We start from the raw sequence: 13,979 nt of genomic DNA, 5'->3' as shown, positions 1-13,979 counted from the left end.
ACAGTAGACCATGCTTCCAGGGTGTCTATGAGGACAAACAAGAAATCTGAATGATTTTTTTCACCTGGTACAAGGTGAGACCCTGTCTGAGAAACGGGTGGGCTGTGACCATTTGGCTTTATGCCCTTGAGTTGCCCTCTGTGGTGGCAGTCTGTATGCAGGACAATAGGAGAGTAAGAGAAATCCCTGCTAATCATGATTACAGCGGGGTAAAGAACCTGAGGCACGCCATGCAGACAGGGCCACTGCACAATCATCTGGAAGAACAATGAGTGCTGTGATTTAAAAAAAAAAAGAAAAGAAAAGAAAGAGCGGCATGTGAGAGAAAGATGCCATGCAACAGAACTCATGTGAAGGTTTTTTTTCCTATTTTATTCTTTAATAAGAATTTTTTTAGTACAGTCTTTTCTCATTTACATAGATATTCCAATTCTCACTCCCTACCCTCCTCTCACCCCACCTCCCTACCTCCTATCCACTTCTCAGAAAGGGTAAAGCTTCCTGTGGGGAGTCAACAAAGTCTGACACTTCACTTGGAGGCAAGACCAAGCCCCTCCCCCGATACATCTAGGCTGAGCAAGGTATCCCTCCAAAGAGGATGTGCTCCAAGATGCCAGTTCAAGCACTGGGGATAAATCCTGGTCCCACTGCCAGTGATCCCATAGACTGTCCAAGCCACACAACTGTCCCCCACATTCGGTTGGCCTAGTTTGGTCCTATGCAGGTTCTGCTGCTATCAGTTCAGAGTCAGTGAGCTCCCCCTAGCTCAGGTCAGCTGTTTCTGTGGGTATCCCCATCATGGTCTTGACCCTTTGCTCACATTATCACTCCTCATCTGTTTCCATCAGTTGCTGGATGAAGGTTCTTTGATGACAGTTAAGGTGAGGCTAGTTTAGGCATCCTCTCCTCTGTTGCTAGGAGTCTTAGCTGGGGTCATCCTTGTGGATTCCTGGGAATTTCCTTAGTGCCATGTTTCTTGCTAGCCCTTTGATGGTTTCTTCAATCAAGGTGTCTCTTTCCTTGTTCTCTCTCTCTGCCCTTCCCCCTTCTTTTTTTTTTTTTTTTTTTTTTTTTTTTTTTGGTTTTTCAAGACAGGGTTTCTCCGCAGCTTTATTTTTAGAGCCTGTCCTGGAGCTAGCTCTTGTAGACCAGGCTGTCCTCGAACTCACAGAGATCCACCTGCCTCTGCCTCCCGAGTGCTGGGATTAAAGGCGTGCGCCACCACTGCCCGGCTCCCTTCCCCCTTCTTGAGCATCCCATTTCCTCATGTTCTCCTCCTTCCTCCCCTTCTCCTCTCCCCTCCCCTCCCACCCTTCCTTCTCCTCCCTCCCACATACTCCCAATCTTTTTAAGAAATCTTATTTGTTTCCCCTTCCCAAGAGGATCCATGAATGTTTCTCTTAGGGTTTTCCTCCTTACCTAGCTTTTCTGGAATCGTGAACTATAGGCTGGTTATTCTTTACTTTATGTCTAATATCCACTTATGAGTAATTACATATACCATGTTTGTCTATCTGGGTCTGGGTTACCTTACTCAGGATGTTTTTTTCTAGTTTCATACATTTGCATGGAATTTCAAGATGTCTTTTTTTTAATCACTGTATAGTACTCCATTGTATAAATAGATCACATTTTCCTTATCCATTCTTCGGTCAAGGAGCATTTAGGTTGTTTTCAGGTTCTGGCTATGACAAACAATGCTGCTACGAACATAGTTGAGCACATGTCCTTGGAGATATACCCAAAAGCAGTATTGCTGGGTCTTGAGGTAGATTGTTTCCTAATTTTCTGAGAAATTGTCATACTGAAATCCAAAGCAGTTGAACAAGTTTGTACTCCCACCAGCAATGGAGGAGTGTCCCCTTTATCCCACATCCTCTCCAGCATAAGTTGTCATCAATGTTTTTGATCTAGGCCATTCTTACAGGTGTAAGATAAAATCTCGGAGTTGTTTTAATTTGCATTTCCCTGATGGCTAAGGATGTTGAGCAGTTCCTTAAGTGTCTTTCAGCTATTTTAGGTTCCTCTGTTGAGAATTCTCTGTTTAGATGTGTACCCTATTTTTATTGGATTATTTGGTAATTTTATCTCTAGTTTCTTGAGTTCTTTATAAATTTTGAAGATCAGTCCTCTGTCCAATGTGGGGTTAGTGAAGATCTTTTCCCACTGTGTAGGATGCTGTTTTGCCTTAGTGACCATGTCCTTTGCCTTACAGAAATACCTCAGTTTCAGGAGGTCCCATTTATTAATTGTTTCTCTCAGTGTCTGTGCTACTGGTGTTATATTTAGGGAGTTGTCTCCTGTGCCCATGCATTTAAGGCTACGAACATTGAGGGATTTTTATTAGAGGAAAGGGAACATAAAAAGAGGGAATGGGAAGAAGGAGAGCAGACTCTGGGGACAGGAGCAACAAAAGAGAAGAGAGAGGTAGAGGGGGGGAATAGAAAGAGAGACGGGTAGGGGAGGAGGGGGAGAAGGGGGAAGAGAGAGAGAGAGAGAGAGAGAGAGAGAGAGAGAGAGAGAGAGAGAGAGACAGACAGACAGAGAGGGAGAGAGAAAAAGAAAGGTGGGAAGGTGGGAGATGTGCAGGGCTCATTTAAAAGAGAACACAGTGAATGTGCACAGAAGGTGTGCACAGGAGCTGTTCTTAGTGGCTGCAGTTGAGGGCATATCCCATCAGAACCCCAAGGGCAGGCCAGTACAGATGCCTGAATACTAACAATAAGCAGCTGAAAAGATGGTGAAGTGTAGTGGATTTTCCTTTTTGGGCCACCAGCTCACAAAAAAGTAACACAGATTTATTATTAATTATAAAAACTTGGCTAATAGGTTAGGCTTGTTTCTAGCTCTTATAACTTAAATTAACCTATTTCTACTACTTTAAGTGCTGCCATGAGACTCATGGCTTGTTGCCCCATCTCCTACACGTCATGCTTCCTCTCTGTCTGTCTGGCGATTCCTGGCATCCTCTGCCCCCCACCCCCACCCCATGTCTTCTGTGTCTGGAAATCCTGCCTAGCTATTGGCCATTCATTTCTTATTAAACCAATAACAGTGACACAACTTCACAGTGTACAAAAAGATTATTGAATAACACAGGAGGTCTCCCCCAAAACATCCCAAAATGTGGAACCAGGTTTCCTATGTTTAAATTAGTTAGGGGTGGTCAGACCCTACAGTCTATGCGGAGAGGAGGAGAAGGTGACTCTGTTGAGAAGATGGGAGGTGACAGAAGACTGACCGAGGAGAAAGAGAAGGAAGGGGGTGAGGCTGCGGTTGGGGGACCACCAGGGAAGAACAGTACAGAGGGCCAGAGGGCAGTGACCCAACCCAGCCTCGGTGCCTGCATGAGCCACGGGCATGGGTGTGTGACTGCAATGGCTAATTCTGGAAATGATGAAGTTCTGGTGTGGGCAGAGAGGACCCCGTGGTTGCGAGAATGAGAGGAAGTGGTGATGCTGGAGCTGGAAGGGACATCCCATGGGGGAGGGACTCAGTAGCCATGGATGATGTTTCTAGAGCCAGGAGGGAGCCCTGGGCTGAGGACGGCCAGGGCTGGTGAAAGGGTAGGAGCCGCAGAAAATGCCAAGCTCTCTTTTCCAGAAATCAGTCTGCATTGTAGGCTGAAACTGTCACTACACTTGCCCACTGCCTCCCGGGCACAGGTTTGCTTCCTTCTTAGAAGGACTGAGGTTCTCAGTGGTTCCTGAGAGGAGCTGCTGGAGGCTGTGGGGCCCAGGCTCTGTACGTTTGTAGTGCTCTGTGGACGGACTGCTCCATCGAGGCAGGTCTGCATAGTCAGCCTTCACTATGAAGTTATCCCGGACATTCTCAGGTCTGTCCATCCTGGGCCATGTTCCCACCGAAGGCTGTGAAAACCAGAAGTGTCTCCAAATATCTCTAAGGGTTCCCTGGACACCCAAACTTCTCCCAGGCTAAGGACCACAGATTCTAGTGAAGCCTCCCCCAGGGGAAGCATGATGGCGTTAGGAAGGCTGGAGGAACAGTGGAGAGGGAGGTTAGGGCTGTGTGCTCAGGGACCAGTATTCTACCTGCTCCTGGGCCCGGTTAAAGATTAGTACTGAGCTGGTGAGGCATAGGCAGACTTTTCTTTTGGGGTCGCCAGCTTGTAAAGAATTACACAGAGACTTAGTATTAATTATAAAAGTTCGGTCTTTTTTTTGGCTTGTTCCTAACTAGTTCTTATAACCTAAATTAGCCCGTGTCTTTTCATGTATGTTCTTTTAAGTGGCTCGGTTATCTTTACTCTGTACGCCCATCCTGCTTCCTCTCCATCTGGCTGGCGACTCTGCCTTTCTTCTTCCCAGGCGCTCTCTCTGTTCAGAAGTCCCCGTTACTTATACCTCCTGCCTAGCTATTGGCTGTTTATCTTTTTATTAAACCAATCACAGCGACACATCTTCCCACAGTGTAAAGGAATATTCCACGACAGTGTGGAGCTGGCCCAAGAATGTCCACGGCACACCGTCGTTGATGCCTCCCTTGCTAAGAATTATTGCTGGTTCTATTTACCTATAACATGTACGCCAAAACCACAGCTCCCACCTGTACTTACCTACCCGTGCCCCTGCTCACGTGACAGAAATGGGCTTTCTCTGACCTTTGGGTCCCCTTTACCAAAATGCACTCTTCTCGCTGCAACTGGTGCCTTCATTCTACAATAGATACGGGATCAGTACATGTCTGTGGCTGAGGTTCCAAACCTGCTCTGCATCTGCACACTGAGCCTGCATCCTTTCGGGGATTCTCTCACTTCCTCTCCTCTCTCCTTGTCCATGTTTGCCCAGGCTGTCCCTTCCACCAATGGCACTAGGTGTTTGTGGGGCTTGTTCCTTTACTTCCCTCATCCTGCGATCAAATACCCCCCTTTGTCATCATGGTCTTCCTACCCACCCACTGGGGTCTAAGTGTTTTTCCAACTTTTCTTTTGCCAGTCCTGCCCAACACAAACGTTATCCATGCTACACTATGTGTCCCTGTGACATCCCCTGTCTATCTGCTTCCTGCTCTCGACCCTGTTTCATACGCACAGGGACTTTGTGCAGTGTCACGAGGAAGCACACCCAGTGTCTGGCACCTAGAGGTGCCCACTAAATACTTACAGAATGAACATAGTTGTCTAAGGCTCTCTGCTCTGCTCCGCCCCCACTTAGGACTCACCGAGGACACAGCTGCTCCTGCCAGACTTGAGTCAGGCAGGCCTGCAAGTGACAAGACCCTCTCGTTCCCAGCCCCATGTGTGGCCACCAGCCGCCTCCTGGCATTCCCTGTCCTTGTTGTCAGTCAGCTTCTGTGGCCTTTGTGTGGACTCTGCCCACTGGACAGCCCTGCCATCTCCTGGCTGACAATTTCCCCTTTGTATTTCCACTTAGGTAACATCTGCCACAGGCAGCTTCCCTGATTCCCACATCAGGAGATCTTTCCTGCTCTATGCTCACACCTCCCAGTCTTGTTAAGGGCATACCAAGTTCTCCTTGCTCATTTCCTTGACCACAAGGCCAAAGTGGGCAGGGAGTAGCCTCCAAGCCCAGGGCCCAGAGTTAAGCCAAGGCTTAAGTCAGGAGAGTTGCAAGAGTCGGTGGAGGGCTAACACCCTTGGGTTCCCTTCTCAGCAGTTTGATTCCTTTTGAACTCCCAAATCCTCCTGGCCCTTCCAGTTTTTTCACCATTCATGGAAGAACAGACTCAATGACGGGCACCCCCAGCACCACCCCAAATGGACTCGGCTCAGCATCTCTTATTTCAGGGTGATGGAGCAGGATGCTAAAAAGAAGAGAAGGAGCCGGGCGATGGTGGCGCACGCCTTTAATCCCAGCACTCGGGAGGCAGAGGCAGGCGGATCTCTGTGAGTTCGAGACCAGCCTGGTCTACAAGAGCTAGTTCCAGAACAGGCTCCAAAGCTACAGAGAAACCCTGTCTCGAAAAAAAAAAAAAAAAAAAAAAAAAAAAAAAAAAAAAAAAAAAAAAAAAAAAGAAGAAGAGAAGGATGAGGAGACAAAGAAGAAAGAAAAACTGGTTTGCTCCAAAGATAGAATAAGCACCTGCCGCATAAGCCTGAGTCCATCCCTGGAACTTGCTGTGGAAGAGGGGGTCCCCGGGACCCACTGCGGAACAGGGGTCCCCAGAATGCGCTATGAAAGAGGGCGACCCTGGGACCTGCTGTGTAAGAGGGGGACCAACTCCAGAAAGCCATGCTCTGACTTCCACGGTAGGCTGTGCCACATGCACATGATCATAATGAAGAAAAAATTCATTTAAAAACATTTTAGCCGGGCGGCGGTGGCGCACGCCTTTAATCCCAGCACTCGGGAGGCAGAGGCAGGCGGATCTCTGAGTTCGAGGCCAGCCTGGTCTACAAGAGCTAGTTCCAGGACAGGCTCTAGAAACTACAAGGAAACCCTGTCTCGAAAAACCAAAAAAAAAAAAAAAAAAAAAAACCATTTTATTTAGCTGGGTGTTGGTGGCGCACACGTTTAATCCAAGTGCTTGGGAGGCAGAGGCAGGCCGATCTCTGAGTCTGAGGTCAGCCTGGTCTACAGAGCTAGTTCCAGGGCGGCCAGGGGTACACAAAAAAACCCTGTCTCAAGCAAAACCCACACAAAGCACTGTATACAGTATGTGTAACACACAAGCAACAACATTGGAGAGAATGCATTGAGCATACAGTTATGCCTGGTGCTTCCACTTTATTTGTCCTCTCCACAAACAGCTCTAGAAGGTCGATGTTATGATGGACCCATCTCACAGATGAAGAAACTGAGGCACAAAGACTTTAACTTGCCTATGCCACCCACATAAAAAGCAGGGACTTGGGACCTGCCATCTGGCTTCCAAGTTGTATCTGTTAGCCATAACTCTGTCACTAGGCTAGGACAAACCACCAGGCCGACCAGTGCCAATTGATTCCTTCCCAACAAAGAAACAAGCAATGGTGAGAAGCAGAGAAGGGAGATTCATCTGTTGGAGGAGGGAGAGACAAGGGGGTGTCCAGTGACCCCCGAATCCATCTTTGTCTTTGGGATCCTGATGTGAGCTTTCTGCTTAAGGAGAAGGAGAATTGGAGGAGGGCAGGAGGCTCGTACGATAGTCACCCTGGGCAGGTGGCCTGGGCAGCCATAATCTGGTCTCAGTTGCGGTCCTGCAGGATGGTTCTGTAAAGAGAATTGCTGTCACCTCCCCAGGGGCACTGTGGTTCCGGGCACTGTGGTTCCCCTGAGATGCTCGCAGATGCTCGCTGCTACTCAGGTGCAGACTCTGACCATAAATAACTCCATCACCTGGGGTGGTTTTGTCCCTCCCTTGGGGGTAGTTTCAGGTTCTCGATATGAGGATGTTTATCAGTCCTATTGTTCCCGGAGCCCCGGTGACTCCGAGGAAAGATGAGGGAGGCAGACTCCGTGCCAGAGAGGGACCAGAGTTCTCCTCTGCAAGCCCCCTGTATACAGAGAACATATCTCACAGACATCACGTACCAGTTGTCATGTGAACACTGCCCCCTTGCTCATATATCATATGTATACATGTATATATACCCAGAGTCCACAGACATGGATATATGTAGGAACATAGCATGAGTTTCATCATACACGATTAACAGGCCAGCCGAGACACACAGGCTCACATGTCCTCATCCACATGCCTACATAAAAAATGCAGAACCTCCATCCACTCCGGCTCACACATGCACAAGAAAGTGGCAATGTGCAGAGGGGCGTGTGTGCACACTTTTGCATAAGAACAAGTATCTATGAAGACCCACTGTAGCCCCTGTGATATGCTAGGAGCTGAAAATAATGCAGAGAAACACATGGAGGTCTAGTCTGCGTGATCTTTCCTGGGACAAGATGTACAGACAGTGGCCAAATCCAAGAGAGCCCCCACTTCCTATATACTTCTTCTGCAGTCAGAGCCGACTTTGCTGTATATCAAGTAACTATGACAACCTCACCCATGTCACATACACACATGAGCATGCACAATCTTCTCTCAGAAGCCATTGTAGCACAACTGGGCTCTGGGAATGAGTGGGTGGTGGTGTGTACTATACAGAGACCAGAACCATTTTGACCTCCCCATGTTACCCAAGGACCCTGAGCCTCCATCAATCCCCTAAGAGCGTACAATGATCCAATGGGTGAGTACCAAGTGCATTACAGATAGGTCCATGCCTATGTGTGCACAAGTGTACAAGCTGTTCAGCATCGCCCCTCCCTCCCAGGGCCTCGGACTCTCCCTGCTCTCTGCCATGGTTCACAGACACTGGGTCTCCTGAGAACGGGTGCCCACAGGGAGGCGGGGATATGATGACTCTGCTTCCAGGCAGCTGTGGTGAGTTTCGGCAGAGACTCCCTTCCTCACAGAGGCCCTGCTTTACAGAAAGCACTGGCTACCGTGGTTTCCCCACATCAAAAAGGTCAGACTCTGGCAAAAGTATTTACTGAGAACTGTCTGTCAATCAACAAGCAGTTACTGATAGCTGTTGCTCACACGCTGGGGAGGGAGCAGGGTGAAGGAACCCAAGCCGAGTCCCACAGAGGAAAAGTGGCCAGGCAGCAGGAATGCACGTCATCAGCAGACTGAAGCAACCAAGTCTGTGGTCCCAAGTGGGATGTGCTGCGAGGTGACAATAGAGAAGCTGACCTTGTGATGTGGTGACTGACGATCCATCACAGTCAACATCAGGGAGAGTCGGGGGACACAGAGCCACATGGTGACAAGGCCAGAGCTTTGGTTCCTAGGACAGCATGGCACCCAGTTGGATGGGGCAGTGGTGTGACTTGCTCTTTCAGCAAGGGAACACCCACATTGTGCTGGGCTCCTTCTGGAGCTGATCAAGAAGCACAGGCTTGAGAGACCCAGAAGAGAGACATCTGACCGAGGTGCAGGAGTCTCCTGAAGGTGGTGACATTTGAGCTGAAGGGTGATGAGGTCATTCTTTCAGCCCCAGGGAGAAGCTTGTAGACCACACGAACCATTTCCAGTTAGCAGTGTGTGTGTGTGTGTGTGTGTGTGTGTGCGCGCGCGCGCGCGTGTGTGCACACGCGTGTGCGCGCGAGCATGTGTTTCTCCATCCATGTGTCCTGGTGCATGTGTGGAAGGCTTTGCAAGGACCTACTCATGGAAACCCCCAGACGATCTTCTGGAGATGTTATAAATACTGTTAGCCCCATGAGAAAGCCACCATGCCTGAGATACCTGCTCTGTTCTGCCTGCCCACCCCTTTGCCTCGAAGCATCTGAAGTAGGTGCAGATGCGGATGATTTTAGGGGGTACCCAGCCACGTCGAGTCACTGTCGGTTTAGTTCTGGGTTTAATGAGTTGTGAGCATGGAAAGTGATGGGTTCCACTAAAGCCCCTTCCACTCCTTCCCACCACAGCCCTTCACACATTCCAGCTGTTGTCTGGGTTACCAACAATGTCAGTCAGCCAATCAACAAACATTGGTGAGAATGTTCGTGTCTTGGTCTGACTCTGGGGTGAGCAGCTGGAGGGATCCTTATTTCCATTTCACTTTGTCTTACTGAACACCTATGCTAGCCTGGCCCTGGGCTAGGGCCTGGGATGGAAGAAAGAATGAATCTCAGCTCTGGTATCAAGGAGATTACTAGAAGGGGAACAGGAATCATGCTTTCTATGTGTTAAGAATATTCTGTTATTCAAGAATAAAAGAGCCCGGTGTGGGTGCACACATCTGTGAGACCAAGCCAGGAGACCAGAGATCCAGGCCCTGGGGTGAACCCACTACTATGGCTTGACTAAGTGGACATAGTACCAAGCTGACTTCTGAATTCACATCTCTCTCCCGGTACAGCTCATCAAGTGAAATTTCTTTGTGTAACAGTGGACACCGGTGAATGCAAAAATTCAGTGGATCAGAAAAGGTTAGTGGAGTGTTCAGCCCAAAATGGGGCATCTACATTGCCCCACCACCTCCTCCTCAATCTCAGGGACCATTGAGGGTGAGGAGGAGGAGAAAATCATAACAACCAGAGGATGGGGAGAACCGGTGGAACAGTGTCTTTCGGGCACGGCAGGACTGCCACTCTTCGTGATCTCAGAGCAGCTGCAGTTGCCTGCGCGAGACAGCACAAGCCCACTGCAGTCAACAATCCAGCACGGAGTGGGAAGGGGTTTATGAGTCCCCACCCCTAGCAGAAGAGCCACTGCCAGCATCTGAGGGAGGGAGGGTCAATTTTCTTTAAGGGCGTGGTCCCTGACAGGTCAACTATGATCCAGAGGATGGCCCCACGCCCACCAATGTTTGGGCAGCCCAAAGTGGACTCCATGGGTTAGAAAGGAGAGAGAGAGAGAGAGAGAGAGAGAGAGAGAGAGAGAGAGAGAGAGAGAGAGGGAGGGAGGGAGGGAGAGAGAGAGAGAGAGAGAACATGAAGTTATGTAGGGGTGAGGGTGAGAGATAGATCTGAGAGGAGTTAGGGGAGGAAGTTGGGGTTAAATATGATAAAATGGTAGCATAAATATGCAAGCGTGATTTCCTCAAAAATAACACAAATGTTCTATTTTTTAAAAAAGAACCACAGAGTAGCCTAGGCCATACAGTGAGACCTTGTTTTAAGCAAAGAAGCAAAAAAATTAATAAATGATAAAAGAGGGATGTGTACTTGGAGAGAATATTTTGTCCTGTTTTCAAAGCCTCAGAGGGAGAAATCATGGAGGCTGGGCCTGAAAAGATGTTTTGGTTGCTGGGGGCGGGGAGCATGGATGGTGGCACTCCTGGCTGTTGATGGTATTGTCCTGGAGTTAAACAGAGATGGAAAGGTCATGGCAAATATACTAAAGCCAGCTTTGACTGCATGTGTGTGCATGTGTGTGCGAGTGTGTGTGTGCATGTGAGTTCATGTATATGTATATACATTCATTTATGCATGTGTGTGTGTGCATGTGTGTGTACCTGTAGCATGTGCATATGGAAACCTAAGATCAATGTTGAGCATCTTCATCATCCCTCTCCACAGTATATTTTGAGACAGATTCTCACTGAATCTGGAGCTCCCCAATTCCGCTAAACTGACTGAACAGCAAACATCAGGGAGCTTCCTGCCTCTGCCTCCCAAGAGCTGGATTGACAGGTGCCCACCTCTGGATTTGGCTGAATTTGCAGGTGCCTGCCTCTGGATCCGGCTGTTTTGCATGAGTGCTGGGGACAGGTCTCAGGTCTGCAGCCTCTTCTAGCCAGCTCTTACACTCACTGAGCCATGTCCCCAGCTCTGGAGTGTATGTTTTCAATAGTTAAAATGGTACATTTTCTGCTACATGCATTAGATCTTAATAAATGATAACCTCCTGCCTCCCTGGATTCCATCCTGTTGTGGTCAGGGTTTTTATTTGTTTGTTTGTCGGTCAATGTGACACAAACTAGGGCTACCTTGTAAGAGGAAGCCTCAACTGAGGAACCGCCTCCATCAAACTGTCCTGTGTGTTTGTGCAACATTCTCTTGATTAATAATGGATGTGGGAGGGTCCAGCCCAGGGCAGGTGGTCCTAGGTTGTGAAAGAAAGCAAGCTAAACAAGCCGCAAGGAGCAAACCAATAAATGTGTTCCTCCATGGCTTCTGCTTCAGTTCTTTCATCCAGGTTCCTGTTCTGAGCTCCTGCCCTGGCTTCCCTGGTGATAAACCTTTTTCTCTCCAAGTCACTTTTGGCCAGAGTTTTATCACAGCGAACTAACACAGATTACTGGTACCCCATAAACCCACAAGGTGGCATATGTCCATACTCCCAGCACTCAGGAGGCGAAGACACCAGAAGAGAAGTTCAAGATTATCCTTGGCCACACAGGGAGCTTGAGGCATCTATGGTCAAAAGAAAGAAAGAAAGAAAGAAAGAAAGAAAGAGAGAGAGAGAGAGAGAGAGAGAGAGAGAGAGAGAGAGAGAGGGAGGGAGGGAAGGAGGGAGACAGGGAGGGAGGGAGGGAGGGAGGGAAGAAAGAAAGAAAGAAAGAAAGAAAGGGCCAGTCTCTGTTTCAATTGGCAGTCTTGTGGTTGCAAAGAACAGAGCTACTTTGTATGTGCACAGGTGTGAATGTGTGTATACATGTGTGGGTATATGCTGGTGTTCAAGTGTGTGTGCACATGTTGGAGAACAGAGATCAGTATTAAGTGTCCTCCTCAATCACTCACCGCTTTATTTTTTTGGCAGCGTCTCTCACGGAACCTAGAGCTCACCCATTTGTCTAGGCTGACTAGCCAGCGAGCCCCAGGGATCTGGGTGTCTCTGCCTCCCACTGCCACCCCCACGCTGAGGTGTCAGGCATGCGCTGCCATATCTGGATTACATGGTGCTGGGAATCATGCAGGCCTCCCACTTGCCAAGCGAGCTCCGGCCCGCCTAGCCACTTCCTCAGGCCCAGAACTGGCTTTTCAAGTCGAGTTGTGATGCACCTGCAATCCCAGGACGTGGGAGGCAGAAGCAAGAAGCTGTTTCCAGCACAACCCCGGGCTCCAGAGCAAGACCGTGAACCGATCAGCGGGATAAAATAAAGTGCATTTACTGACCCTGTGTTTTAAAAGTTTAAGCTGTGGTTTTATGCGTGGGTGGGCCAAAGGGATGAAGTAATTCCTTCGGAGTGGAATGCATGGGTTTGGGGATGTGCTTCATTTGCCCGGGCAGTGAGGCCTCTGTGGGAACAGAAAGTGATGGTGGTGGTGGTGGTGGGGTAATCATAAGGCTAAGCTTGTCACTACTAGCCCGTGGAGCCCAAAGAAAGCCCCTAGCAAGTCCAGTACTAGTTCTGGGAAAGCTCTCAATGGTCAGCTTTACTCACCTCACGTGACTTCCTGTGCTGCCCACTGTACTGGGTGGTGAAGGGGTTCTCCAATTGGCTGAGCATGAGTCACATGCTGTGCTAGGGAGCTGAGGGTGAGACTGGGTCCACAGAAGCCTCGTGAAGTGGGAGTCACAGCTGATCCCCAAAGTGGCCACTCTGACATCAAGAGAACAGACTTTGGCCTGATACCATAGGGTCCCCTGAAGCAGGGGCAAGGCTGGGCAAAGGGAGGGCCACCAGGGAGGCCGAGAGTCTCAAACTGCAGACCATTGCAAGGTCACAGTAGCTGAGGGTCTAAGGCGTTAACAGGTCGTGGGATGGGAAGTGGTGAGCAGTGAGGGAGAGGGAGGTGTGGGTGTGGGGAGACCTGGCTGTGGATTATTTCCTGTGTGCACAGCCACACACTGTGCCTGAGGGATCTCTGTGTGTGTCCTTGTACGCACTCACATGTGTGGGTGCGAAGGCCAGAGGTCAATTCTGAGTGTTTTGCGATGGCTCTGCACTAGGCTTTTTGAGACGGGGTCTCTCACTGAACCTGAGCTCACCGATTCTCCTAAACTGGCTACCAGCAGCCTTAGGATCTTCCCACTGCTGCTTCCCTCATTCTGGAGTTGCAGGTGCTTGGCACCCTTTGGCTTTTGACATGGGTCCTGAGGTTCTGAACTCAGGTTCTCTGGCTTGTTTAGCTAACACTTCTCCCACTGGCTTGCTTCCCAACCCCCAGTTATGTTTTTCCTGTTATTAGTCTCTAGGTTTTTTCAAATGTTTTATTTAACTTTATTTTCAAAAGAAACCTCGTCTCCTCAAGATGGAAAGCAGCCTTTACCATAAGCAGGAGGGAAGTGCAGACACCGAAACAGAAACCCACGCTCACTGCTGTGGTTGCTGTACGGCCCTGGTGGGCGATCGACAGAGGAGAACTGAGAGAGGGCTTGGGTCAAGAGAGTTTGGGTGAGCAACTACAATGTCAGGCTCCATGATTCTGGATTCAGCATGCAGCAGTGTCAAAGGCCTCAGCAATGCAGCCCACCTGTGGGGGTGTAGAAGACCGACTGAAAGAGGCAGGGGGTTCCATAACATGTGGCTGTACATGTGACATGAGACAATGACATGTGCCAGTTAGACCACTGACGCGGCTGAACACTAGCTGTGCAAATGCCCAACAGCTCCTGCG

This window comes from Arvicola amphibius, chromosome 1 (genome assembly GCF_903992535.2).
Source record: "Arvicola amphibius chromosome 1, mArvAmp1.2, whole genome shotgun sequence".
In the NCBI taxonomy this organism is placed as follows: domain Eukaryota; kingdom Metazoa; phylum Chordata; class Mammalia; order Rodentia; family Cricetidae; genus Arvicola; species Arvicola amphibius.
Note: the sequence above shows the minus strand (reverse complement) of the source record.